The 27,155-nt window shown below is 40.9% G+C and overlaps 1 long non-coding RNA gene across 1 annotated transcript; it reads left to right on the top strand.

The window, feature by feature from the left end:
• The first annotated feature begins 42 nt into the window (after window positions 1-42).
• On the top strand, window positions 43-25,654 carry LOC137476676 (uncharacterized). Its single transcript, XR_011000522.1, has 4 exons — window positions 43-258; window positions 2,548-2,623; window positions 15,568-15,654; window positions 25,139-25,654. It is a non-coding gene; the product is annotated as an uncharacterized lncRNA (long non-coding RNA).
• Window positions 25,655-27,155: the final 1,501 nt, after the last annotated feature.

Here is a 27,155-nt window from a genome sequence, read left to right as displayed (position 1 = left end):
AAATGATAATAATTTTTCCTGCTGTCTGCCCCAAACCTTCAGTTTGACAATCAGCTTCAACTTATACCTGCAGGCGGTGATCTAATCACTTTTTTCATTATAAAGTTTCAGTTACCTCACCTGCAGCCATGTAATTGCTCTTGCTGACCTAAGGGAGGTGGTGGAATCCTGTGCATGGGAAAAGGAAAAGGGTGCAACTGCAATTCACATTTTCAGACTATTATTTCCTCCCCCATGCAGCACAGATATGGAGAACAGGTAGGCACCCTCCTATTGTCTGTCTGTTATTTCACTTCTCTCTTGGTCTCTTGTTCTTTAAAGAGGACAGACAGACAAGACATACCTTCCACTTTGACAACAAACAAGTTACACTTGTTTTCTGAAAAGCATTTTTATGGACTGCTCCTATGCATTGCTCCTATGATATTTTAATGTATTTAATTATTACATTGAACACAATAATTTGGATTACAAAATAATTTAAGGAAAACAGTATCAAAATCCTTACTAAAATAGAAATTTGTGACATTTTATGTTCCTCTTGTAACCCCAAAGCCTGTTAGTCTGTTCTGCATAGATATTTGCTCCTGACGGGTGCATAATATCTGTTACTCACTTCTTTGTTCTCTTCTAGGTGCCTATTTTTCTGGAAGTTAATTGGATACTTCTATAATTCTTTGATGCCAGCTTTTTCACACTCTTACAGATAGATACCATGATTGCCTTTTTCAGTTTTCAAGTATTTTATCTGCCTTCCACTAATGGTTCTTGAAGAGCTAATAGCTCTGAAAAGTCTTGTCACTTTTAAAGTACACCAAAATTAATTTTATCAGGTATGGCTGATTTTAAAATTTCCAACTCGAGTACTTGCTAACCTTTCTCTGCTCTGTAGAAGACTGAGGTCTTGCCCCTTTGTCATTGATATTGATTGGACTATCCACAGCTTGCTCTTGACATTTTGGTTAAAATTGATGCAAGAAGACATTAAATACATTTGCCTTCTAAGCATCATCAGTCGTGTTCTTGGTTGAGTATAACACTAATGTCTTTATTCACTGTCTTCCCACCACTCATATTCTTATAGATGATTTCATTTTGAGTTACATCCCTTGCTAGATGCTCCTTATTTTTTCTTTCTGATTTTGCCCCTCTATACTTATGTTTTCCTTTTGGTCTTATTTCCATTTTTTGTATCCTCCCTTGTTCTGTGTCAGACTCATGGAAATTCAAAATTTAATCAGACTGGTTTAGTAATAAAGATAAGGTTATTATTTCTGTTCTGTGATTGTTTTGCTTTTGTTGCATACATCTGAGTTCTTTTATAACCTAAGACTTCGTACATGGACATGTGGATACAGACAGTTTCATAACCTCCTCTTTTCTGGATTTTCTTAGTTCGATTTTTCTAATCACCTTTTTTTCAGGAAATTACTAACTTCCTGAGTTGGTAATTTTATTTTGTGTAGGACATGTATTTAAAGCTATAAATGCATATAATTTTGTAGGTTTCCCCAGTACGTTAATAGCATGAATTACTGATAGTTTTAAAAGTTATCAAAATAATTGATTAAAAATTAGTCCCTTCAGCAGGTTTGGCCAGTTTGACAATATTAATGGTTAGAATTTCCTTAAATTCATATTTACCAGTTGTGGTATTATCAAACTATTAAGTTAACCATTTCAAGATCCTTGTCATAATAATTAGATATTTGAAGCTTAGTGCCTACTTAAGGCATAAAAAAATCTGAGATCACAGTTCAACAGGCTTTTTTGATTTGGTGGGACAACACCAAGTAAAATATTTACTGTTGATCTCCCCTTCCATTGTGTGAAGGTTTTTATATTTTGTTCCTTACTGCAACTAACTATGTCACCTCCTTTGATTCTGAAATTAAAGCCCACAGATCTTGCTGTGAACTCAACCACGCCTCCCATGATGCAGCACATAAAATCTCATTGAGATGGCACCAAACCAGTGTCTTACTGACATGTGACTGAAATCATATAAAGTGAGTAGTGAATAGGCTCTAATTTGTGAATTTTAATCTAGGACTGAAATACAGGGTTTGAAAATTTTTATTTGAGAATGTTTTGGCACAGATTTTGTTAATCGTCTGATATGATCAAGAAAACATAGACTCATTGTTTTGCAGAAACCCTGTGTTCTTATGTGCTACCCTTATGTCTGGTAGAAACCCAAGTTCATGTGATGTCTTGCAGTACTTTAAGTCAGTGTGTTATGAATGCTGCTTTAATAACTTACTGTGGAGAAGAAGAGTACTAAGTTTCATTACACAGCTAATGTCACAATGTCACCACCCCCTTAACAGCTAAATAATAAAAGTGAGGACACATCAGCATAAATTGTTAAGACCTGTACAGTATTCATTTAAACATCTGCTGTTGGTTCCTCTTTACATACGGGAATAAATTATACCACATCAGCACATTCTTCATGCTTTGTGTTTAAGCATTTAAAAGTCTTTTTTTATTATTTTTCCTTTTTTTTTTCTATTATTAATACTATTTTTTCTGCTTGGTTGGCAGCCCATGAAGTTATCAGTGACTGTGACTACAGCCAACAGTGTGACATTTGGAGCACAGGTGTCATTATGTACATGCTGTAAGTAGCTTGTAAAATTATATAAAATTTACAGAACCATTTATAATACAAGTGCTTACAATTTTGCACTGAAATAAAAAACAAGCCTGGGTGCTAAATCTTCAGAAAGAGTGAGCTTTTATAATTGCTTGTATGTAAGCAATAAAAATTTCTATGCAAAATGAGGTAAAAGATACAGTTCAGTATTAAAAACTGAGTATTTGATTTATGGATCACTAAATAGTCTGGAAATAAGAGAATATTGCATTGAAACACCATATAATCAAACTGAGAGTTTAGGGCTCTCTTTTTCATTGTTGTCTGGATCTATAAATGAGGACTGAGTAGTTGACTTACAGATTATTGGTCAAATTCTGATATGGATTGCACAAACCGTGCAATCAGAGTAAAGGCTTTTCTTCTCCACTTCTGACTGTGGTAACTCTGGAACTGAGATGTTCCAGGGCTGCCAGGTCTCCCTGTACAGGTAAATTGTGTGTCTTGGAAGTTTATTAGTTTGGTGGTATTGGGGTTCCCAATATTCCAACGGAGACCTGCCCGGACTTGTCCTGCTGCTGAGTCCAAAAGGCGTCAGCTGGGGTGGTTTTACCCCAGCGACACCGTTCGGCTCACCCAGAGGCTGCAGGCGGCTGCAAGCTTGCCAGAAGCCCCAGCGGACGGTATTCCTCAGTGGAGAGACTTTAGGCGATGGTGAAGGAAGGAGTCACTTCTGCCAGAGGGTTCGATCCAGAGTGTTTATTCCAGCTACAAAGTTCTGAATCCCATCACAGCTCCAACAGAAGGGCTCGCCACGTGGCTGGAGTGTCCTTTTAACCCGGGGGTAGGGGGAGGGGCAGGGACAGGTAGCCACCAACCAGGAGAAGAGACACCTGAGTTGACCAATGGCCACAGGGGGCAGGGAGTATCTTTTGAATCTACCAATCATTCGACACCTTGTCTCACAGCCAGGGCTCCTGGGACTGGGGGTGGGGGGAGAGGAGAGAGGACTTTACCTTTGGGAGGGAGGGGACACACCGCAACATCTCCCCCTTTGTTTTGTTTTAAAATGAAGAGGACTGGGTTTGGGGGGTGGAAGGCTCGCCAAACCATGACTGGTAAGTAGGGTCCTCTTCCTCAGGAGGATCAGTGTTAACTGAGCCTTCTGGGTCCTCCACTGGGGCTCTGGGGGCTTCTAGATGGTTGACTTCAGGAGGGGAAGATGAGCTTGGAATCAACTTATAAAACATGCACTTGATTAACCCAAAAGCTATGCTAACAACTACAATAACAATAACTATAACAGACAGTACAGATAACACAGATTTCAGTATAGATCCCAACCAGCCCCAGAGTCCCCATCCCTTGAACAGTCCACTCAGCCAGTCGTCTGTTTCTCTCTTGATGTCGTTCACCATGGTTCTCATTTTGTCGACTGTGGTGTGGATGTTCTCTGCTTTCGATGACAAGTTGAGGCAGCAAAGTCAGAGGCTGTTGCTGTGGAGAGACAGATGTGATCTTGTCCAAGGGCTTTGGTCAAGGTGGTCCATACGTTTGCTTTGGGCTGAGGGACTATCCAAGAGATCGCTGGTGGAGTGATCATGAGCAGGACGAGGAGCAGACTCGGTCTCATGGTGCCTCGACACTGCACACGAACAGCGGGATCTAAACTGGTAAAAGGCAACTTAAGACAGAAAAAATTATTACAAACTGTTCCCAATAGGTGTAAATGGAATTTCTTCCAGGGAACACGTGCGGCGTTTCCTTCTCCAGGCAGCATTAGCCACCTGGGGCACTTCTGCAGACTCCCCTGAGACTTTGGGGACATAGGGCCTTATCCATTTAGATGGAACCCACTTTAAACCAGAAGGGGTGGACACGCAGGCGTACCCACGTCCCCCTGTCACCAATCTGTAAGGTCCCACTGTCTGCCAAGTCTCAGGGTCCTTTACTAAGACTGGAGGCTTTTCTTTCACTGACATCTGACTGTTCCCCCCAAAGTGGCGTATAATTGGTGGATTCAGGTTGTCAAAACAGCAGTTCAGAAAATTAATGGTGAAAAGTGCTCTGGACAACCGGATGTGGGGCGGTTTCATTTTCAGCACCTGATTTTGCTGGTCCAGGACTCTTTTGATATCACGGTGAGTCCTTTCTACCACAGCTTGACCTGTAGGGGAGTAGGGGATGCCTTTTTTGTGCTCTACTCCCCATTGTTGCAGGAAACTCGCGAATTCCTTGGATTTGTAAGTGGGCCCGTTATCAGTTTTCAGCTCTTTAGGGATGCCCATGAAGGAGGAAGCCTGTAGAAGGTGCTTTATGGCATGAGAGGATGATTCTCCCGTGTGGGCAGAGGCATAGACTGCTCCAGAAAAGGTATCTACACTGACATGAACATATTTCTGCCGTCCAAAGGATTGTATGTGTGTTACATTGGTTTGCCACAGCTCACAACTGTTCAATCCCCTCGGGTTTGCTCCCGCATTTATCGTAGGGAGTGCATGTTGCTGGCAATGGGGGCAGGTGGCTACAATTGCTCCGGCCTGTTCTCGAGTGATGTGAAACTGACGAACCAGGCCAGATGCATTTTGGTGGAAAAGCTGGTGGCTGAGTTTTGCCTGCTCAAAAACATTTGGGAGAGGGGCCATCTCTGCAGGCGCAAGGGCATCTGCCCTCCTGTTGCCTTCAGCGAGAAAGCCTGGCAAATTGGTGTGTGACGTGATGTGCATTACATAAAATGGTTGCTCTCGGTGGGAGACTAACTTTACAAGTTTTGAGAGCAACTCGAAAAGTGCGATGTTAGGCACTTCTCGCAGTACTGCTTGATCTGCCCTGGATACTACTCCTGCCACGTAGGCAGAGTCTGTAATCAAATTGAATGGTTCTGAGGACCTTTCAAAGGCCCTGACAACTGCAGCCAATTCAGCAACTTGAGGTGAACCTTCCACCTCAGCAATGTCTGACTCCCACTCTTGAGTTTTGGGATTTATCCAAGTCACAACAGACTTGTGGGACTTTCCAGATGCGTCTGTAAAGACGGTTAGAGCCTTCTTTAAAGGTCTCCTACTTTGAACACTTCCCAGTTTTAGAGTGAATTGTGCCTGTTCTTCAAAAATTTGTGGGCAGGCTGATGGATAGAAATTTGTCCTGAGTAGGAATCCAGGGCAAACTGCAGCACTTCATTTTCCCGAAGAAAACCTTCGAACATTGGTTTAGTAATTGGGCCTGATTTTATCTCGATTGGAATGTGAATGCACCCAAAGTCACATCCTGCCAGCTCCCTGATCTGGGTCCTAGCTTTCTGGATCAGTTCTGCTACCAGCTCTGGGGGCTGTGTCATTCTTTTGGACCTTTGGCGACTGAGAAAAACCTACTCTATGATCAAGAAGAGGGTCCCTCCAGTCTTGGCCCTTTTTTGGTGTTTCTCCTGTCTTGGGTGTTTGTTTCTGCTCCCACTGGAAAATGATCCCATGGAGATGTGGCAACTTGCCTAAAATGATAAATTGGAATGGCAGATCGGGCTGACATCGGTGGGCCTTTCTTGTGGACATTATTGTCTGAACCTTTTCTAGAGCTTTCTGTGCCACTGGGGTAAGAGCCCTAGGAGACCCTGAGTCCTTTTCCCCTTCCAATAAATCAAAAATGGGGCCGAGGTCATTGTTAGTCAGACCTAGCCAGGGCCTTACCCAGTTCAAAGACCCACACAATTTTTGGACATCTGCATAGGTCTCGATCTTTGTTTTGATCTCTAATTTTTGAGGAACAATGGCCCTCTTTCCAATTTCCAAGCCCAAATACTTCCAAGGTGGCATCCTTTGAATTTTCTTTTCCTGGAGCTCGAACCCTGTAACAACCAATGCATTGATCGTTAGGTCAAGCGCGTGGGTGAGTAGATCATCACTGGGGTCACACACAAGGATATCATCCATATAATGATAGATGGCCTTTTCTACGGCTGCACGCACTGGGGACAGAAAGGAAGCAACATACCACTGACAGATTGTTGGTGAGACCTTTAGTCCTTGAGGAAGAACTTTCCAATGATACCTCTTCTGTGGGTCTCTTTTGTTGGTGGAGGGGACCGTGAATGCAAAACGCGGGGCATTGTCAGGGTGCAGGGGAATTTGGAAAAAACAATCTTTTATATCAATGACAGCCAAATTCCAATTCTGGGGGAGCATCGCTGGGGATGGCATACCAGATTGGAGAGAGCCCGTATCTTCAATGACATTATTAATTTCTCAGAGGTCATGGAGGAGCTGCCACCTCTTTTTGTCAGCCTTTTGGATGACAAACACTGGAGTGTTCCACGGAGACTTGGTCTCCACAATGTGACCCTTTTTCAGCTGCTCTTCCACTAGTTCATTCAGCGCCTTAAATTTTTGTTTACTGAGCGGCCACTGTCTTACCCAGACTGGTGTATCTGTCTTCCATGTTATTTTTTGGATAGGGCGCTTCTCAGTGACCGCTGCCCAAAAATCCTGTGGAGAGTCTGGAATGTCAATTGTGACTTCCCACTGGGCCATCAGGTCTCTCCCCAATAAGAGCTCTGGATAGTCTAAAACAAACGGACGTAGATTTGCCAATTGTCCGTTTGGCCCCTCGATTTGGACGACGCTCTTAGATTGTCTCGGCAATTGCAAGCCCCCTATACCTTGAACATGACCAGCCACATTTTGCAAAGCCCAGTGTGATGGCCAATCCTGTGCTGGGATCACCATGCAGTCTGCACCCGTGTCTAGGAGCATCTCAATGCGTTTAGACTCCCCAACCCCTCTGACATTACACCAGATTTTGGGTTTGTCTTTTTCGACAACCTGGACCCGGGCAACTGTGGGCCCTTGTTTTCCAGTGCTTTCAGGTAGACTTGGCACTGGGATAGCTTGTGCTATGATTTGTCCTTTGGGGAGAAACAGGGGTGGGTGGAAATAGTGCAGCCAGAGAACGAATTGCCCAGCATCTGATGTTATCATTCCTGGAGCAATTTCGATGTCTTGTGGTGTGTGTTTGGTGTCCCCAATGATGATGTACTTACAGCAAATTTCGTGCCAGTTACCCTGCTGTTTTGGGTTCACGGAGACAAAATGCCAGTCAGTGTCTTTCAGGTGGAGCGGTTGCGTCAGCTGCAACCTGAAAGGCTCATTTACAGAAGTTGTGGTTAGAATGGGTTCGCCTAAGTCATAGTAAAGGTTATTTCTTGTCACATTTGGTGGTGGACCAGCAGAAGTGGTCTTTGAAGCACCTGCTTCACTTAGAGAAATTGAGATGTTACCGCGCGCTTGGTGTTTTCCTCTTCCCTCATTCCCTTGGCCTGCTCTTTTTGTGTCTGCACGCCTGACAGGCTGGCGCTCCCCCCTTAGTTTTTTTGTTGTTGACCCTCTGGGAGAGCTTGTAGTTCTCTTTCCCTGCTATTTACAAATTCATCAAATTGTCTTTTCAGGGGACACTGGTGAGCCCAGTGCCCAAGGTTCCTACAAAGCATGCATGGCTTTGTGGGGTCAACCATTGCTGGTCTTCACTGCTGCCCAGTGTGCCGCTGTGCTGATGGAACGGGTGCAGGGCTGGCAACGGCGACTCTCTGTGGTGGTCTTGGCAGCAGCTTTGGTCTGGTGTCCTGAGCCACACTCATCAGAGGCACTTTCCTGTTACAGACTAGAAGCATATCGTTTAGAGTAGGGGGGGGGGTCTAGAGGTAAGCTTAAAATCGCAGCTCGACATTGTTCATTGGCATTTGCCAATGCCATTTCCTCTAAAACTTCTTCCCTTGCATCCTCTTTCCTAACTTGGACTTCAATCACTCTGGTCAATCTTTCTACAAATTTCGAGAAAGGCTCTGATGGTAGCTGTTTGATCTTACTATAGGGCTCTAGAGGCCCATCAGGTTGAGGAGTAAAGAAGGGTTTTTCAGCTGCTTCTTTGACTCTCTCAAGTACTTCTACAGGGATTGCTGCAGCTTGGACTGGGGCCAACGACCATTGACCCTCACCAGACAGATGCTCAATGGTAATTGGGAGACCATTGACATCTCTCGCTGTTTTTGGGTCAGCATGCAAGGCTGGGAGAGCCTCTTTCAGCAATTGTTTCCATGTTATTTCCCATAATTTGAATTCTGTAGTGGTCATGAGACATGCGAAAAGCTGTTTTGAATCATGTGGCACTACTACAGCTCTGCTCAACTCAGCATTTAAAAGGCCACGGAAGTATGGGCTGTGTGGGCCGTATTGGTTATGAATTTTGCAAATTTCCTTTATTATTTGTTGGGAAAAATTTCTCCAATTAGCAGTTGTGGCTCCTCCCCCTTGCCCTGCATGCTGATATGTAACAGGAGTGAGTGAGAAAATGGGACACTGTATTGGGTCTGCGGTTCATTGTTCCCTATCCTTTAAATTGCAAGCATTGGGATCATATGTGGGGGTATATGGACAAGCAGTGGGTGTGTTCCCACCGTGGGAACCCGGGGAGGGGGTGGGGAGACTGTGGGAATGAGGGGCGGGGAAAGGGGCTTGGCAAGGGACGGGGACACCGTGAGAACAAGGGGCGGGGACGTCTGGTGACATCATGTCGGTAGACGTCCCCTGGGGAGGGTATGGGGGCGGCACTGAGGGAGTGACAGACAGGGTGGGGGAGGGAAGGTATCACGAGGATTAGGAGGGGTGATGGGTAAGAAAGGTTTTTTGGGATGCCAAGGGGGATCATGGGAAGGAGAAGACCAGGTGGGAGATGCTGCCATGTGGCATCCGCCATTTTGTGGGCTCTCTGGTTACTGGGAGCCATCTTTGAAATCACTGCTCTCTGAAAAACCAACACGTGCTCGGGGTTTCTGAGCTGGGGAGACAAGGGTTGGGGGAGAATTCCACTCGGTCTGGCCAGAACCTTGTGGATAGGGGATCTCGGACATTTTAAAGTGCTCAGGGAGACCAGCTTCCTGGGCATGAGCAGATTCTGCTCCCTTTAAAATACCAAGATTTGGGGTACAAGGTTGGGAATTGGGGTGAGGGGGAACAGGGAGAGCAGAGGCACAATCCTTGCTGTTTGGCTTTTCCTTCACTTCCCTTTGTTTGTGCAAAGCAGATCGAATTTGCAAACTCCAAAACACAAATTTAGCAGTAGAAGTATTTCCAGACTTTCCAATTTTTACCAATTCGCGTCCAACAGTGTCCCAGAACTGGGTGCTGTGGACATCCTCGGGTGAGACTTGTGGGAAGTGGAGAAAAAGCCACCGTATACACTGCTTCAATTTTCCCTTAGAAAATGACACATTTCCACCAGCTAAAATTCCTAAAATCTCATAATAAACTCATTTTTGTGTAGTACTAAGTTTGGCCCCCATCTTAGATGTTACAGGCACTACACAACCCCCGCTGACCTAAAACAAAGCCAAAATCGCAACCGAATTCCAAAAAACCGCAGTCAGGAAGCGAAAACACACCTGGCTTTCAGCCTTTCACAAAGCAGCAGCCACTGCGAGCTTTAAAAGTGCTGCCGGCAGCTTCTGCTGACTCCCGTGCGTCACATGGCTGAGCCGCGCCGCCCGCACGCAGCGAGGAAGCTTAAAGCCGCGGTCCCTCCGCCGCCCGCCCTGCCTCAGCACGTGGTAGAAATGCGAGCCGCAGCCTCCCAGCTGCTGCTGCCGCTCCCCCTGCGCTGCCGCGACCCAACGCCGCGCGCCCCGCTCCGATGCTGCCGTGGTGCCGCGCCGCGCGGACCCCCCGCGGCGAGACTCGCGCCGAGAGAGGCACGGGCGGAGCCCACCGCTCCTCTGTGCCGCGTCAGCAAAGCCTCCCACGGCTTTTGAAAATGGCAAAGCCGCACCGTACTGAGCCAAGCCACACGTGCTCCTGTTCCCGATCCCGCGGGGCCGCGCAGCCTAAACCTGCCCTAATAAGGGCGAAAAAGATGGGATCCCTCCCCAGGGATGTCCTTTTGAGCTTCCCACCCTGCCGTGGAGTGGAAATATTCACCCAATCGGTGCGAAAGGCTCCTTGGTCTGTCGAGGTTTTCTCTTCACCTGAACAGGACCTCCCGGGGTTGGGGAAGCTACCCTGTCCTCCTCTGAGAAGACTGGCTCACCAGAAAGGAGCTTTTCTTCCCAGAGGTGCAAAATGTCCACGAAACTGAACTCAGGATAAATCCCCCGTTTCTGCTGGCGAGCTAAGAGTTCAAAGTTCCGCCAGTGGACGCCAAGCTGCCAAGAAAGTCTCTCCGTGGTCTTGCGAAGCTCAGATAAGTCTCCATCTGGTCACAGGGCCGAATGTGCCCCACATTGGGCGCCAAATACTGGAGTTCCCAATATTCCGACGGAGACCTGCCCGGACTTGTCCTACTGCTGAGTCCAAAAGGCGACAGCTGGGGTGGTTTTACCCCAGCGACACCGTTTGGCTCACCCAGAGGCTGCAGGCGGCTGCAAGCTTGCCAGAAGCCCCAGCGGACGGTATTCCTCAGTGGAGAGACTTTAGGCGATGGTGAAGGAAGGAGTCACTTCTGCCAGAGGGTTCGATCCAGAGTGTTTATTCCAGCTACAAAGTTCTGAATCCCATCACAGCTCCAACAGAAGGGCTCGCCACGTGGCTGGAGTGTCCTTTTAACCCGGGGGTAGGGGGAGGGGCAGGGACAGGTAGCCACCAACCAGGAGAAGAGACACCTGAGTTGACCAATGGCCACAGGGGGCAGGGAGTATCTTTTGAATCTACCAATCATTCGACACCTTGTCTCACAGCCAGGGCTCCTGGGACTGGGGGCAGGGGGGACAGGAGAGAGGACTTTACCTTTGGGAGGGAGGGGACACACCGCAACAGGTGGTATAAGAGGAAGAAATGAAACTTTGATTGTAAGACTGCATGGATTTTTACATTGAAGTCTTGCAATATAAAAAGTATATTGAAAATAAAGTATATTGTACTTGGCTACAAAGTAATTATTCCTCACTGAAAAATCTTAAACCGCCTATACTAGCTAAAAAATATTAAAAGGTACCCCAGTAACTGAAAAATGTATTGTTGTAAAGGATGTAAATTGCTGTGCATAAATTGCAACCCAAATGTTGCATTTCTTTCAGGGATATTTTTCTGCCATATTGCATTTGCATGTTTTTTCTCCCCACTTTGTGTTTTTATTCTCTCAGTTGCCACCAGATAAGGCTTTAATGCCAATATTTTAGAACATCACAACTATGATTTAATTGGTTATTATTTCTGTTCTGTGATTGTTTTGCTTTTGCTGCATATATCTGGGTTCTTTTATAACATAATACTTCATACATGGGCTTGTGGATACAGACACAGTTTCACAACCTCCTCTTTTCTGGATTTTCTTAGTTGAATTTTTCTATTCACTTTATTTTGGTTTCTTAACTTCTTTTCTGTACAATTAGCTCACTTTTCTTCTTGTGACAGCACAATGAAGTGCTCATAGCTTTATTGCCTTTATTTTTATACAGTTTTTATTTCTGAAATCCATGTGACAATTTATGCTGATACAGATTGAGTTTTATTGTTGTACTTAATGATATTAATGTCTGCATCATAACAGTAGGATTTGTACAACATAGTAGAGTATATTACAAAATGTTTGGTAGAGCTGTGGTGGTTTGACTGGTTAATAAGAATCCAGAGCTGTGCCTGCAATCAGCACAATTCACAGCTCAGAACTTGTAAAATTCAAAGCAGTGAACTGTGTTGATTGCAGCTGGAGCTTAGAACTTCCGACCTTCTTCCTTAATTAGCAATATAAATATTTCTTGAAATTAACATTTTGTAATCACAACAGTGTCAGAACAAAGTAGCATTAATTCACCCCGTGTTGTGTTGACTACCCAAGAATGAAAACACCGTGTGTGAATTATTAGAATGCAATTCACACTCCTTTTTATTGCTTAATTTGAAAACAGTAATACAAAAGCCATAAGATCATCTTCTGATTTTAATTCTGCTTCTGCAAATTGCTTTTCTTCCCACCCTGAATAATGGCCCGTGCTCCTGGTGCTCCTCTAATGGGCTTAAGGACACTGTTAGAGGCATTATTGCCACCAGCACTGCTCTGACCCTTCCTGGCTCCATCTAATGCTTCCCTGCTAAATTCCTGGCTGCCCTGGCTCCCTTGTCCATTCAGATGGCATATTCCATACTGGTGCCCGGGCTGTTATTCCCATCACAGGCTGTGTCTGCACCTAGATGGGGGACACAAACCCCAAGGTGACTCTAGAACTCTGTTAACGTACAGAGTTTCCTCTGCACGGTGGGGCGAGGCCAGCCTGGTCAATTTTTATGTGCAATTTAAGGTTTACTCTACACTTCCCATTTCATTTCATTCTTAACGCATACTAACAGAAGCATCCAGAATAATAACCAGCAAAAAGAAAATCCATTAAAATACAAAAGTGTGCCAGCACACTGAAGGATTAGAGCAGTAAGAGTCCTGCTGCCTGTCACGCTCTGAGAGTGTGGCCCATGTGCTGCTGTCTAATAGGAAAGGGTCAGGAGATTTTTTTTTTTCCTGTGCAATCTGCACTATTGGATTTCTTCCTCATTCTTCCAGGTGTGCTCTGGCCCCCACAGTAGCTCTCAAATACCTTTGTGCAGCTGAAGAAGCCTGGGATGCCTAATAAATTACTTCCTGCATTACAGCAATAAGAAACCTATTAAGAAAGTGTGGCAATTCTTGCTCCTTTCTAAAGGCACGGAAAATTTCTTCACAGATTTTTGAGGTGCCATGTGATATGTTTCACCTACTTAACTTGATTTCTTCAGCTGAAGTTATCTGTTGTCTGTCACTGCCTTAGTCTGGAGAGAATTTAGTCCTGTCTGTGCATAGCAGAATAATGGGCATTGTCACCAACCAATACTTAGGGTATCATGTCCTGAAATGAATGCATTCTGCCCGTTTTCTGTTCCTTAAATTGAGTTCCATGTGGATTTAAGCCCTGAGGGAGCTTGGGAAGGAGAACTGGAGGATAAAAAAAAAACCCTCAACTTTTGTCAAAGACATTTTGAGATTAAAAGTCTTAGGGAAAATGCACCAAAATATTAATTTTATGTTTTACCTTAAAAATTAAAACCATGTGAATAAAACAACACAGTGTTTTGCTTTGATATAAAGTGACAGACATCCTTCACCAGGTTATGACAACTACATTTTTCAGTACTGACTTCTATGTTTTGGGAATAGAACTAAAAAAAATATTTGTTGCAAATAATTTATTTGATGAAGTTAGCTTCTTTTTTTTGTTTGTTTGTTTGTTTTAAATGATCACAAAAATTAGTATTTGTTTCTCAAAAGTATTTGCTATGTAATGCTTGCAAGTCAGTTGTGCATGAATAGTATGATGTAAAGTCTATTAGGAATTTAATCTTTTTTAGTTTTGATTGAAAACACAGACCACATTATATGGTTTTCCATTCCATGTGATTAGTAAAACACAGATCAATAGTTACTTTCAAAGTACGTTCTCTAATAATCATTTAGAGTTAATGTTTCTGGTTAATACTCCTGCTGGTACATAGTCACAGAAAACAAATACCAAATGTCTGATATTGAAACTTCTTTTTTTATAGGAATACTTCTTTTTTTAATAGGATAACTTTGTCTTTAGTTTAATATATATCTCCTTTTTTTAAATTTAATTGTTTCCACACAGTTATGGATACAGTCAGTGTAAAAGAAGCAGATGACATCAAAAGATTTAATTGAACATACAGATACCACATTTATTCAAATATTTTACTCAAAATAACAGAAAATAGATACAGGACAAGAGTGCAGCTGAGGTATATTTTTATGAACATATGTACCCTTAATATGGACACTTATGGTAGGTTTTCACATTTTTCTGACATTTCTATTATCCTCTTTCAACTGATAAATAACATTTGATGAGGCCAAACAAGGCAACAGTCATACTACACAGGTAAAGGAGATACATCTAAATAGCAGAACAAAGAGTGAAGAATTGAAAATGATGCTTTGTTTCTCCCAGTATTTTCTGCTTTATTTTTTTGTTCTGAAAAATGTATCTTTTGGAGCAGTAAAAGGATATTCTAGACGTCTGTGGTTTTTCTATGAATCAGTGTTGCTTTAATTTACTCTTATTCTATGAAGAATAGCACTCTAGACTGAGAATTGAACACATTTCATAGATTTTCAGAATTTAGAGCTGAGTTCTGAACATCAGTACAATTGACTTTAGAGATACAAGCACCTACTATGTATGACTAATCTGACTTTTATTTAAAAATCTACAGAATGAAAGCCTACAGAATAAAAGTATTTAATAATTCTTGTAATGCATCCATGATTTGTTTGAACTAAACCCTTTTATTAGAAAGAAAGACTGGGACTCCAATGCCAAAACTGAGAGTGGTCTGTTTTGTCTTATGGCTCTTGTTTCAGTTCTTGTGACTGTTATTAACCCACAAGTCTAAAAACATTGGCCCATGAATTACCAATGGTTCTCATCACAGCAGTGTGGTGGTTGTTAGTACAGAATTGTTGAATTGTTTGATGGAAGTTATTACTTGGACATGGAATCAAAAGAAATTGTAAGTACACAGTGTTTGCAGTAAAAATTATTTCTGATATAGAAATACTACACACAATGGCAGCAAGGAATTTGGGTAGGTGAATTAGGGAGTAGTAAAATACTCTATGTATTCAGTTTAATATTTCCTAGCTGGTACTTCAGTTGTTTCTTAGTAAAACTTTGGCTACTACTTAAAAAATCCATACAATAGCAATTACCTTTTACCTCTGTGGATACCTAGTCACAAAGATTAAATCACCTCTCAACCTCATAACCTTTTTCATTTAAATCTCTCTGAGAGACACATTTTTAGAACTTGAGTCACTTTTGTAGAGTTCTCTGAAGTTTTCCCAGTCCTGCCAACTTTTAGATTTTGGAGTGATCCTATAATACACAGTTTTTGTGAAAAATAGTAGGTATTTATTCACTGACCCTAATTTTGTTGTACCTTTTATAGAAAGCTTGGGAAAAAAGCTTTTGAACTAATAAGAAGGGAAGACCTCTGCTTTGAAAAATTTGGTCTGGGAGACAGTTACCAAGGCTGGTAAGTACACAATGCTCTCACAGAATAAATGTTGACTACTTTGCAATGAATTCCACAATTACAGTAGTTGTGATATATTTCTTAGCTTTTAAGTATTACATGTTTTCTGAAAAGCAAAATTGATGTTAAAAATAAATTGACATAAATGATATTGTGAACTAATTTCATGGCACTGTAAGAAGAAAGGCCTCTGCTGTATTAAAGCACTCAGTTGAAAATGTGGCTTGTTGTTAGAAGAAATTAGAGGTTTGAAGTTGTGATTTTTATTCCAAGAAGAACAAGTTTTGAAACTACTTCTGAAAGTTGATGCTGTTCACCAAATCACATCCAATTAATTACTTGATAACCAGTGGATAGTTGAATTTGGAAGAGATGCAATTTCTTTCCCTTGTATTGTACCTCTTATTTTATGGTATGTAAAGCTGCTGTATTGCCTCAGTAGAGCACAGTAGGTTGGAACACTTAAAAAAATGCAGTCTAAGCATCCTAACACTTGTTAGGGGTCTGATCCAAAGCTCCCAAATCCATTAGCATGTTTTGTTTGTATCCCATTAGCTTCTGATAAACCTGTTGACTAAGAATCTTTACACTGTATTCCTTGCCCAAACCAACATTATCTGGTTTCCCATAGGTTTTGACATAATATGGAAGTATGGGTTTTCGTCAGGTTTGATTAATTCATTGATAAAACATATTTTTTTAATTTTCTTTTTTGATTTTAAAAAAACCCCAAAAAACCAAAAAAGTTTGAACTACAGGGCCATTCTGAAGGCAAGTGAAATGTAGTGCTGGAAGGGAAGCTGAGAGCTCCCAGCTTGCTGGCTGGGCTGCAGATACTGTCACTGTAAGAATACTGAACTTTCAGCTGCCTCATGGAGCACTTGTGCTATTTTCTAGTTGAAATTAAAGGAGGGGGAATGGACATAGCTGCTACTTAAAGATAACCCATGATAGCAAACCCTAATTTCTTCCCTAGATGGCTATTGAAAAATTTAGAAACAGAACTAATCACTGCAAAGTATTCCAGTATGTAGGAGGATAAATAGCTTTCTTTATTCAAGATGGAGCACTTGTTTTGCCTCACACCTTCCTCTACAAAAGAGCCATTCTGCACTAGCCTGCAGCTTTTTTCCTTCCTGCTAATTGAGTAAAGCTGAACAGGAAGCTTTTTTCCCAAGGTTTCATTGCATTCTTGTGTGTGGGAGAATAGCCACAACCAAATGTGTAACACTACAGTGGCCTGGAAAATGAGGTAATTTTCATCCAGCTCTGCCCTGCCATACTTTGAGTACCCCACTGTCTTTGCTTCATGGAAAGAAAGATATAGAAAACTGCCACCCACGTGATTTCATGATTTCTCACCGTGTATATTCATGGAGCTTGAGACTAATTTCCATATGAATATCATTTCATGTAACAAGACCTTCCTATAGCTCATAGTAAGCCATTCCTTCTATCCATACTACACAATATTTCACAAAATACCTACAAATGCAACCCTACAAACCCTACTGGCTATCTTATCCACAAAATACCTACAAATGTATTAGTTGGTTTCCATTTGCACTTCCACAGTAAATGTGCAACAACCTTAAGCATTAGTTTCAATGCAGAACTATATTTTAGATTTTTTCATCAAGTTTGAATGGTTTCTACATGTTGAGGGGTGGTCATCATAGGCTGATGACAGAATTCCCTCATGCCAGAGAATGCACTCTGAGGCCTACAGGCATCCTTGAGTCAGAGACCATCAGAAATGAACTCTGGAAATACACTGAAGCCATTTGTACCTCCAGCTGATCTACTTCTAACAGTTTTAACTGCTTCCTTAAGGGAAAATTTTCAGGATGAGACAGTGCTTCAGACAGTGATTTTGGCTTCATGCTTCAGCCTTTCCTGTAGGTGATCAGCCAGTGTTGTCTATTACTCAACCCTTTGTGCCTCACACCAGGCACCAAAAGGGACTACCATGGTTTAACCCCAACTGGCACTTAAGCAGCACACACCAACTCACTCCTATAAAAATATACTCCTCAGCTTCAGCAGGCAGATGGTGAAGGAGAGTCTTCTCCTGCTTGATTCCTTCTACATTCCATCTGCACGTTCCATCCAAAGCCCCCAGTTGCTTTATTTGCATTCTGGTTTTAACATATATTACATATTGCAGTGTTAAATGGTTTTGTTTCTAGTAAAAACTCTAGGTTTTTAGAGGAGCATAAAAATAGGAAATGGGGACCTCAAGTGACACTTAAAGTGAAAAGTCTCACTATGCCAAATTGTTAAAGAAATGCTCCTGAAATTATGCTAATGAGGACCTGGGTTTCAGAGCTATGGAACACCTGTGGCTGCCTCCTTACTTCAGGAGTTGCAGACACTCAGGACCTTTGAAAACCAGGACAGTAGTTTCTACTTCATGCTTGTGCCTTCACAGCCTCTGTGACTTTACAATAGCCAGATGGGGAACATGAAAGTGCATTATCATGTAGAGAATTCTGTGTGTAAAAAAATTAACCCCTTGGAGCCATGTGACACATGAGCTTCTGCACAGGAGAAAAATGTATTTGGCACCACAGTCTCCCACCAGGAAATCCCTACCATCTGTACCAAAAATTTATGAAGTCACAAGTCATTCTCTATGATTCAAACTGGCATTTCAAACATAGGTGCAGCAATTTTATATTCCAGAACAATGCTTTAACAATAAAAATTTTAATTTAAAAGTTACCTTGTTCTTGCAGCTAAACAAATGACCTCAAGCTCAATTCAAGTTAGTGGATACCTCTGGAGGTTTATGTGTTTTCAGTTTGAGACCATATAGAGTTTTGGCTGGGGGCTATGCAAAGGGTTGAAGATTAATTATTTACCAGAAATAGTAATTAATGCAGTCCTATTACTAGCTTTGATTTTTCTGATCTCAGTACCAGGTAAAACTTTTCCAGACATGTTTAACTTCTTACATCTGCTGAAAAGTAAGAGCCAAATAGATGATGACAGGAGAGCGAGCAGAATTTTCTAAGAAATATGAAGACTGTGTTACCACTATATGGTATTTCTGCATTATCTGCACAGAACATTAAGTATGCAATGAGTATAAAATTCATGAAGCATAGAGTAAATCTAATTTTGCAATAAATATCTTTATGGATACATATGCTTTGGTTTGATATTATAATTTACAATTATTTTAATCTACATTTAAAAAATAATCTCTATTCCATTTCCTACCTATATATTATATAGATTGTGATATGTTTTAACTATAAGAATATTCTACCTCATTTTGTTCTCTTCTCACCCTGAGAATTTGATATTTTTATTAGCTGTGGTTTAATGGAAGATGGTGTTTCCTTTCAGATATTGAGTTGGTGTTGCATGCCAAGTTGGTTCAGTTAGGGAATTTAATAAATGTTAGCTAATTCGGTTCTATGTAGCCCTATTTCCTCCTCATAATGGTTTGCTCCAAGCTGTATCACAGGAGCTCGGGCATGTCAATCTTGTAACCATTCCCTTCTTCCCCTCAGAAAGTTCTGTATCAATCCCCCCACCTCTGTAATCCCGTTTGTCCCGGAACTCTGTACACACCCCTGTTATGTTCCCATAGGTTGCCGTGGCCTGTGTCACTCCCCTGTCATCCGTCCCCAATGGGCAAGGGGGGCTTCCGCCCCTGTCGGCCTGCCCCCTATATAATCCCCCGTTCCCTCTGCCCCAGCTCAATTTTGCCCATGCGGGCTGGAGGACAGCTGCATTGTCCACCACTGCAGCCATGCGGGAATAAAAAGTTCTCAGCCACGTGGGCGAACTGCGCCTTCTCTCACCCTTTATCTCGCCTCAGCATCTGGCCATGGAAGCGGCAGACCCACACGGAGGCTCAGCCCTAGAGCTCCGCACCCACACAGTGGCCCCAGTCTCCGCCGAGAAGCAGCGTGCTAGCCGGGCACCCCCAGCTGCCTGGGACCGGGGCAAAGAAAAACCGAACCCTGCAGGATGGTTTAGCTTTTTTCTTGTCCTGTGTTGATTTTTATTTCTATCAGAAGAGCTTTTGAGCATATTGATTGTGAGCTCTGATTTAGAATTCTGTATTATTGCTGTGATTTTTGGTGAAATATACAGGTATTTGAATATGCTTGACTGAAGAGGAAAAGCAAGACCCTAAAATATAAAATTTACATGTACAGCATGTGAGATTTCTTGTTTCTTTTCAGATTGATTTTTAAAAGGAAGCCAAATGCCTAAAGCTCAAATCCTCTTGCATCTGAATTGCAACTCCAGTTCAGCAAAATTATTGTATATCTGTTCTGCAAATTATTTCAGCACATTTCCAAAAGTATGTGAGGACTTGAAAAATTTGACTCAATGAAGTACTGAGATCCCTAACGATGCCTAACAATTCTGAGAAGAAATCTGCTTAGAGCTCTCACTTTCCCATCTTAAATTTTCTCAGCTCTCTGGATTTGCATCTCTTTGTGCACTTACACCTCTATACCCTGGCAGTTCTGGGCAGTTTGGAACAGAATCAATTTATTGTTTTTAATTCCACAGTTACATTGGGCTTGCTTGTTTTTAGACTCTAAGACTTCTCAATGCATCAAGGCTTTTCTCTGTCTCTCTTGACTTTCCAATAGTATCAGAGGGATTTTTATTATTTTCAGGCATCTTATTCTTCCATTTACTGTGTATCATAACTAAATTGCAGGTTTTTCTGTTTACCTCTACAGCATTTTAATTCTGTCAGTGGAATGATTAATTATTCTCAATGTACAATTGTCATAAATAAAAATTTCCCAGTTCTCTTTCCTGCTCATTTTTCCCCCTGAATTGCTAACTGAATTATTGTCCCCTAAGATATCTATTTAAAATATTCCAGACTAATGCATTGAACAGTTCTTGCAAGTGATCACTTCAACCAGTTCTTCTCCTTGGTGTTTTAAAATTGACGTATAGGTCAGTGAGATAAACAGAATATGGATGCTCATCAGACTTCAATCTTTGTATGTTACATGTGTTCATGGAAAAAATACTTTATTGTGTTTTCCAAGAGTAGCTGGTTATCTCTGCATTTTTGTCTTGAATCTTGCTAAAGTTTGCTTAGTAAAAATTAAGTAGAAAAAAGAAAGTTGAAATTTAAAAAATTAAGAAACATAAACAACATAATCTGTCAATTAGTGACCCCCAGGTCTGTTTCCCGCAGTTGGCCCCAGGTGCTGGTGAATTAAACCCAATGGGTGTTCAAGTGAGCCAACACAGATAATTAACTTTAATGGTCCCATTTTCTTAAAAACTGTAGTGAAATAGACTCCCTCTTCTCTTTCATGGGGTATACAATTATCTGGCACTTTGTAAGGCCTAGCTCTTTTTAAAAGGCCTAATCTCAGCCTCTGATTTTGTGGGTGCAATTCACTGCATGCTGCACATTTAACTACATAATTGTTCATGCAAAGGAGGTAGTTAAAATGTGTGTCATCGGTTATGCCCACAGTTGTCATAATTGCAGATGTAAATCAGCTTGTGCAGCAAATGAGGTTATTTTGCACAATCCAAATCCACCTTTCTAATGGCTGGGAGTGTTTATCTCTTGGTCATTTGCTACATAAGTGACTTAGGTCTCTGTTTCAAACAAAAGAAATGCTTTCTAAATACCAGTCCTCATGTAACAGAATACAAATAGTTTGAAATGAGAATTGTTAGTTTAATGAGATGGATGAAAGAGCCTTAGAAACTGTCTCATCTGTGACCTCTTTCCTCTGCTTGATCCACTGTGCGACCTCAGAAAAATAGTTATATTTCCTGTGTTGCAGTTTACTAGTCTGTACAGTCTAGATAAACTACCTAGTAATTATGTCTTGTTAATTAATATTAGAAAAATATATCCCTGCTGTTAGTGAAGTGCTCAAAGAGTGCCAGAAGATTAATAATATTAAAGCCAAATATTATCTCTTAAAAGTATGTAACAAGACAACTCTAGTTTTCAGAGTTGTGTATAAACTTTGCATATAGCCTGTGCTTGCCTTTCGTTCCAAACTTTCAGATATGTAATTGCCAGTTTACTGAATAGCCTAGGTAATAAAATCAAAATAATTTCAGATCATTCATTGTGATCTGAGAGGAAGATGTCTGATCAGTTTAAAAAGAATTGTTCCTTCAGAATCCATAGGTTGTTGCACTACCTATTATGGATTAGGCTCAATAAAATGGGAGTATTGGCTAGGCACATTTATTTGCTTAGTAACCTAAAGAAACATGGATATATGCAGAAAGAGAGAGAAGCAGGGATAGTGGAAAATCTCTGTCATCCTCTGACTCTTTGGGTTTTCTTTTTATTTTTATAGAAAGAGCTAAAATTCCTTTCCCAAAAGCACTGAAAAGCACTCTTTCTCAGAAACGGTCCCTGAGGAAGCAGAGATGGTGATGGATCTTTTAAGTAGGAAGTCATATCAAAATAGGAAAAAACCCTAGAAGGTAAGAAATTACTTATGGGGTGAGATCATCTATGTCAGTGCTCTCTCTGACAATGATGACAGGAAATCCTATTTAGGGAGAATATTCAAGCCTGGCTATTTCTCCCCATGTAACACCAAGCCTGGATACTTCCTTTCATTTAGTACTCCAGTATTCAGAATTAACCTTCAGGTTGTGAGAAGACATATTCCAGCAGAATCCTGTTAGCATTCATTGTGGCCCTGTTGTCAAAAAATATCTCTGATTCCTTGTTGAATATGCCGATGCCATCTGCCTTTGCAGCTGCCCATGACTGTAAGATCCAGAAATGCACTATTTAATGAATAAATAATTATTTTTGTCTTTTCTGTTTTAAAATTATCTCCTACTCTATTAATCAGATGGCCCTTATTTCTAGGAGTAGAGGATGTAGCAAAAAAAGCCAAATTCGCTACTAAATAAAATCTCAGTCATGTCCCTCCTCTCTCACCAAAGTGGTGACTCCAAGATTGCTTTCCTGACTGGTGACTCTAACTGCCAGTTGGATCATCCTGAGCATCAGGAATGCCTGCTTTGGATTACTTTCCCCTAAATGTACCATTTTATTTGTTTCCCCTCTCTTGTTTGAACCAGTACTTTCATTAGAGGTGTCCAGGGCGTTTAGAAACTTGAGTTTCTAACTGTGTATTTAGGAGTTAGAAATACATAGTTATTTCTGTGAAGCCATGAGCTATGGCAGGAAAACAGGGCATGGACATCTGCAGTAGCACATTTTTTATGCAACAATTTTACTCTAGTAATGGCCTTCTGAGGAATACCTGGTCAGATTCATTAAAAGATCTCTCATACCTCGTCCCTTAAGTCCACACATTCAAACATACATTTAATACATTTAAAAATATCACACTGCTTTCCTTCTTAGTACTGAATATTTGAGTTTGCAGGAGTGTTCAGAGAATGGCACTTCAAGAAATTGTCATTATACTGAGGAAGAAGTCTTATCTTCTCAGTAGGTATAAATCATTACTATGACTATTACTTAAATCACTGATTCTTATCAATTAAAGATTTGTACCAAGGAATATTCAGCTGTTTTGCTAGCTTTGTCTTGTTCTCAAAAGAGATAAATCTAATGACAAAAAGTTAAACTGCATCCCATGGAGACCACTGATGCTGCTTGGTTGAATTTTAACCACAAAAAAGACCAGAGATACCAAAGAATATATTTTTAGGATATGAAGATACCATTTGCTGTTGTGTTTGAATATTGTAATGAGTCATTTTGATTAAGAAGCCTAATTAGTGAAGATTAAAATCAAGAAAAACGTCGTTTACATTTGTTAAAGCAAAAAAAAGTCTTGTCTCAAAGATTGGATTTAAAATTTAAAGAGAAGAAGCTTGTCTCTGTGTACTGTAGGAGAGATTTAAAATTATCTGTTATAATTATTTTATTTCTTCGTGATCTTAGTTTTGCATATTTTATTATATATATATTAGAGTAGAATTACATTAGAATATTATTTTGTAATTGTTCTCTGTTATGATACTTCATTCATATCAGTATTCTTCCCACCTGTTTAGGTGTATTTATAACATTTTAGTCTTTATTTTTTTTAAATTGCACTCCCCTGAAGGTAGATCAGTATCTCTTGCATAAAATTGAGTGCAGAATCAGTATTTCCAAGGAAAGAAGGGAGAATTTGACGTGTTCTTGGTGTCTTTCACCCCGAAACTGGGAAATAAAAGCCTCCTGAAGTCCGCTGTCTCACTCACAGCCAGACAGAAATCATAGGACATCCATCAACTTTGAACAACTCAAGAGTAAACAACTGTTACTTGTGCGAAAATGAGCACACTGTATAAAGATGGACAAATATATCCTGAAGTGTTTTGTCTCTTTACTTCCCTGAACCCTTTAATCAGAAAGCTTTAGCTTTCTTTTAGCACTGAAGAAAATCTTACAGCAGTGTGAACTCCTAACCTGTAAGAGGACATCCACTGATTGTATTTTTGTCAGAGTACATATTATGGAATTGTCTAAAAATGTGTGTAATTTATTTGTTCTATATTAATAGACACCATGCCAGGTAGGCAATTTTCTTTCACAAATCCATTTTGTTGTGTTTTACTTGCTTTTACTTTCTTTACTTTTGTTATAGACATTGGGGGTGGGGGGGCCTCTGTGTGATGAGGCCAGATTCTGCAATAAGGATTCCTGATAACTGCATGCTTCACACTCAGAGAATATTCTAGGAAATTGTTTGTGAGTTTGCTTGAGGCATTTTAACACAAGTGCTTCAGTATTGGAATTTGTTACTGCTATTTTAGGCTGCTTTCAATTGCTTATTTTTGAGCAGAACTTATATTAAACTGCACAAAAATAAGAGATGCTCTTTAAAGCACAATAGAATTCTAAGGTTCTTGCTACTGAAATTCTGGTGTGTTGATTAAACTCCAAATAAAACAGGTGTTAGAGTAATGGCCTTTACAAGTTAATTAATCTTCATTTTCAAAGGATGAGCTACCATTTGGCTTAGGTTTATTATACGTAAGTGTAAATTACAATGTGATTTACTGTTCTAAAACAAAGCCACTCTCTAAGGACAGGTCTTGCCAGTAAACTGGCATTGTGGCACATGGTGTGAGCAAATTATGCAAACTTTTGGTTGAAAACATTTCCTTAAATATAAGTACAATCGGTTTTATTGCTTATTCAAGAAATTTTGCTGAGAATATCAGTTTGAGGAAATACTACCTATTTAAATACCTTCTAATCTCCAAAATAATATTAAAATTCCTTTTACAGTCATTACTGCCTTGATTTTATTTATTTTATTTAGGTGTGAAGTATTTCTATTACAGAGCCAAAATCTTTACTGTACATATGTGAACACTTGGAGAGGTTTTATCTAGAGTAAACTAAGAAAGAGCTTTTTGACATCATATAATAATGAAAGGGTAATATATCCCTCTCATTCTCACTGTAGAACATAGCTATATGTATAATCAGGCACCTTTTGGAAGGATTGATCTAGTTTCTGTTTGTCAGATCAGAACAAAGTCAAGCCTGTTGAGGAGAAAAAAAGGTATGTTCTACAAAATGCAGTGAGTCTAAGCCACAGATTTCTATATTTTCCTGACAGAATTCAGTAAGATTTTCACTTTAAGCTGAGAGTTATCCTTTTTTTTTTTCTCTTTTTATTGTGCACCCACTCAGCAGCAAAGTCAACTTCACTTATGAGTTCTAATAGTCATACTGTTTTTATTTGATGTGCTTCAAACCTTTTACAAAGTCCCAACTGCTTTCTGGTCCTCATGACACCAAGACGGTAGGTCAGAGTGTGGCCTGGATAAACTACCTTGTCGGCTGGCAGGTGACACTGCTCATTCCTTTCAGTTACTGAGTCACTTAGAGGGCACCTCTGGACTCACAGTCCTACCCAATCACTGCACTTGCACAGCAGCAAACTTGGGGCACAGTGTTGCCCAGTGCTGGTGTTCTGTCATCAAGCGCACTTTTCTGGAAGACAGATGAAATTTTCAGAATCCCAGCAGACATGCTGACGTTTTGCACCACCCATGGTCTTTCAAACCAAGGGAGCTTGGAAATGCACTGCTTCACATCAAAGGGTTATGTCTTTTTTACAGCACTAGCAGAACACAGTAAGTGTAATTTGCCTTTGGAGAGTGAGGTATTTACTTTTCATGGGTACATTCTCCTATCCTGAAGTGTTAAATCATTTCCCATTTCTGTCAATTTTAAGATATATTGGTTAGAGCACAGCTTTTGTGACTGCCTCCCAAACAGAATTAACTTTGATCTCACTTGATCTTGTTGTGACTTTTCATTTCCTCCACACTCCAGGATTTATTTTGTATGCTGTTCTGTTTTGGTTCAGTACAATTCTGTTCCCACAACTCCTCATGTTTTTTGCCCCAGACTGGATGTACACCCAGCATTACCCTGTGTAAGTCTCACGTATTCCTGGTGTTTTCCTGACATATCAGTGTGCTTTGGTGAGGTGCAGTGGAGCTCTCTGGGGCTCACAGGGGAGAAGGCAGCCGCCTGTCAGATGCATGGCTGTGACCTGTCTCCTGCCCAGAGGTGACTTGTGTCAGGCAAAGAAAGGAATGAAAAATTAGGATACAGGTTGGAAGTATCTTGAAGGCAACATTGCCAGGATGGGAGAAGTTGGGAGGTGCTAAATGGTTGAGCTTGTACAGGAACTGCAGAAGAGTAGAATGTCATCTTCCCAAATGCTTAAGAAGAAACTTTCATTCTGTCAGTGACTCCTAGCATTAAACCTTGTTAAACAACATAGAGCTCTTACAGTAAGCTCCATGTATTTTTCCTTTTTCTTCCTTATCACCTTTTTTCCCTTCATCCTCTTTTTTCACTCCTTTTCAATACCTTCATTTCTTCAGTTGATTTTTTTTACATTTGTCAAAAGATTTCTTTTTGTTTCTTCCACAAATCCCTTTCTTGTTTCTCCTTTTGATGTGGCTTTTCTCTGTGTTTCCCTTTCAACCCTCAGAGCTTATTTTAGTCTCTTCTCTTTATTTGTTATATGGAGGAGTGCTATTGAAAAATTAAAAGTATATTGCATTTTCTTATTTCTCTTTTTCCTCTAGAGGGCTGTTTCTCTTCCCTGCTATTTCTATGAAGTTTACCATTCCCAAATGCTTCCTTCCTTTCTTCCAAATTATTTTACTCATCTTTTGCTCTCTTGCTCTGTCCTTCTACTTCAACTTCCCCTTCACTTATTATTGCTTGATATTTAATTTCTCAGGCAGGGTGAGTCTTTGTGAAAGCATTCTGGAAAAATACTCCAATCTGTGCCTCAGCTCTGCTGACAAACACTGACTTCCCAACTGTGTCTATACTGGCTTTTTGTTCTTTTTTTTCCCTATTTCAGCCCCAGTACCAGCAGCGAGGTTAGCAGTATTATGTTCTACAGCCACATTATAACCGCAGCCTCGTATAACCCATTAAAGATCAGGTCTGTATGACATTGTAATTTTAATAGCAGTCACTGGCAGCCTATCTCTACTTGTTCTCCTATTAT

This window comes from Anomalospiza imberbis, chromosome 6 (genome assembly GCF_031753505.1).
Source record: "Anomalospiza imberbis isolate Cuckoo-Finch-1a 21T00152 chromosome 6, ASM3175350v1, whole genome shotgun sequence".
NCBI classification, from domain to species: Eukaryota; Metazoa; Chordata; class Aves; order Passeriformes; family Viduidae; genus Anomalospiza; species Anomalospiza imberbis.
Note: the sequence above shows the minus strand (reverse complement) of the source record. Positions and strands in the feature narration are given on the sequence as shown.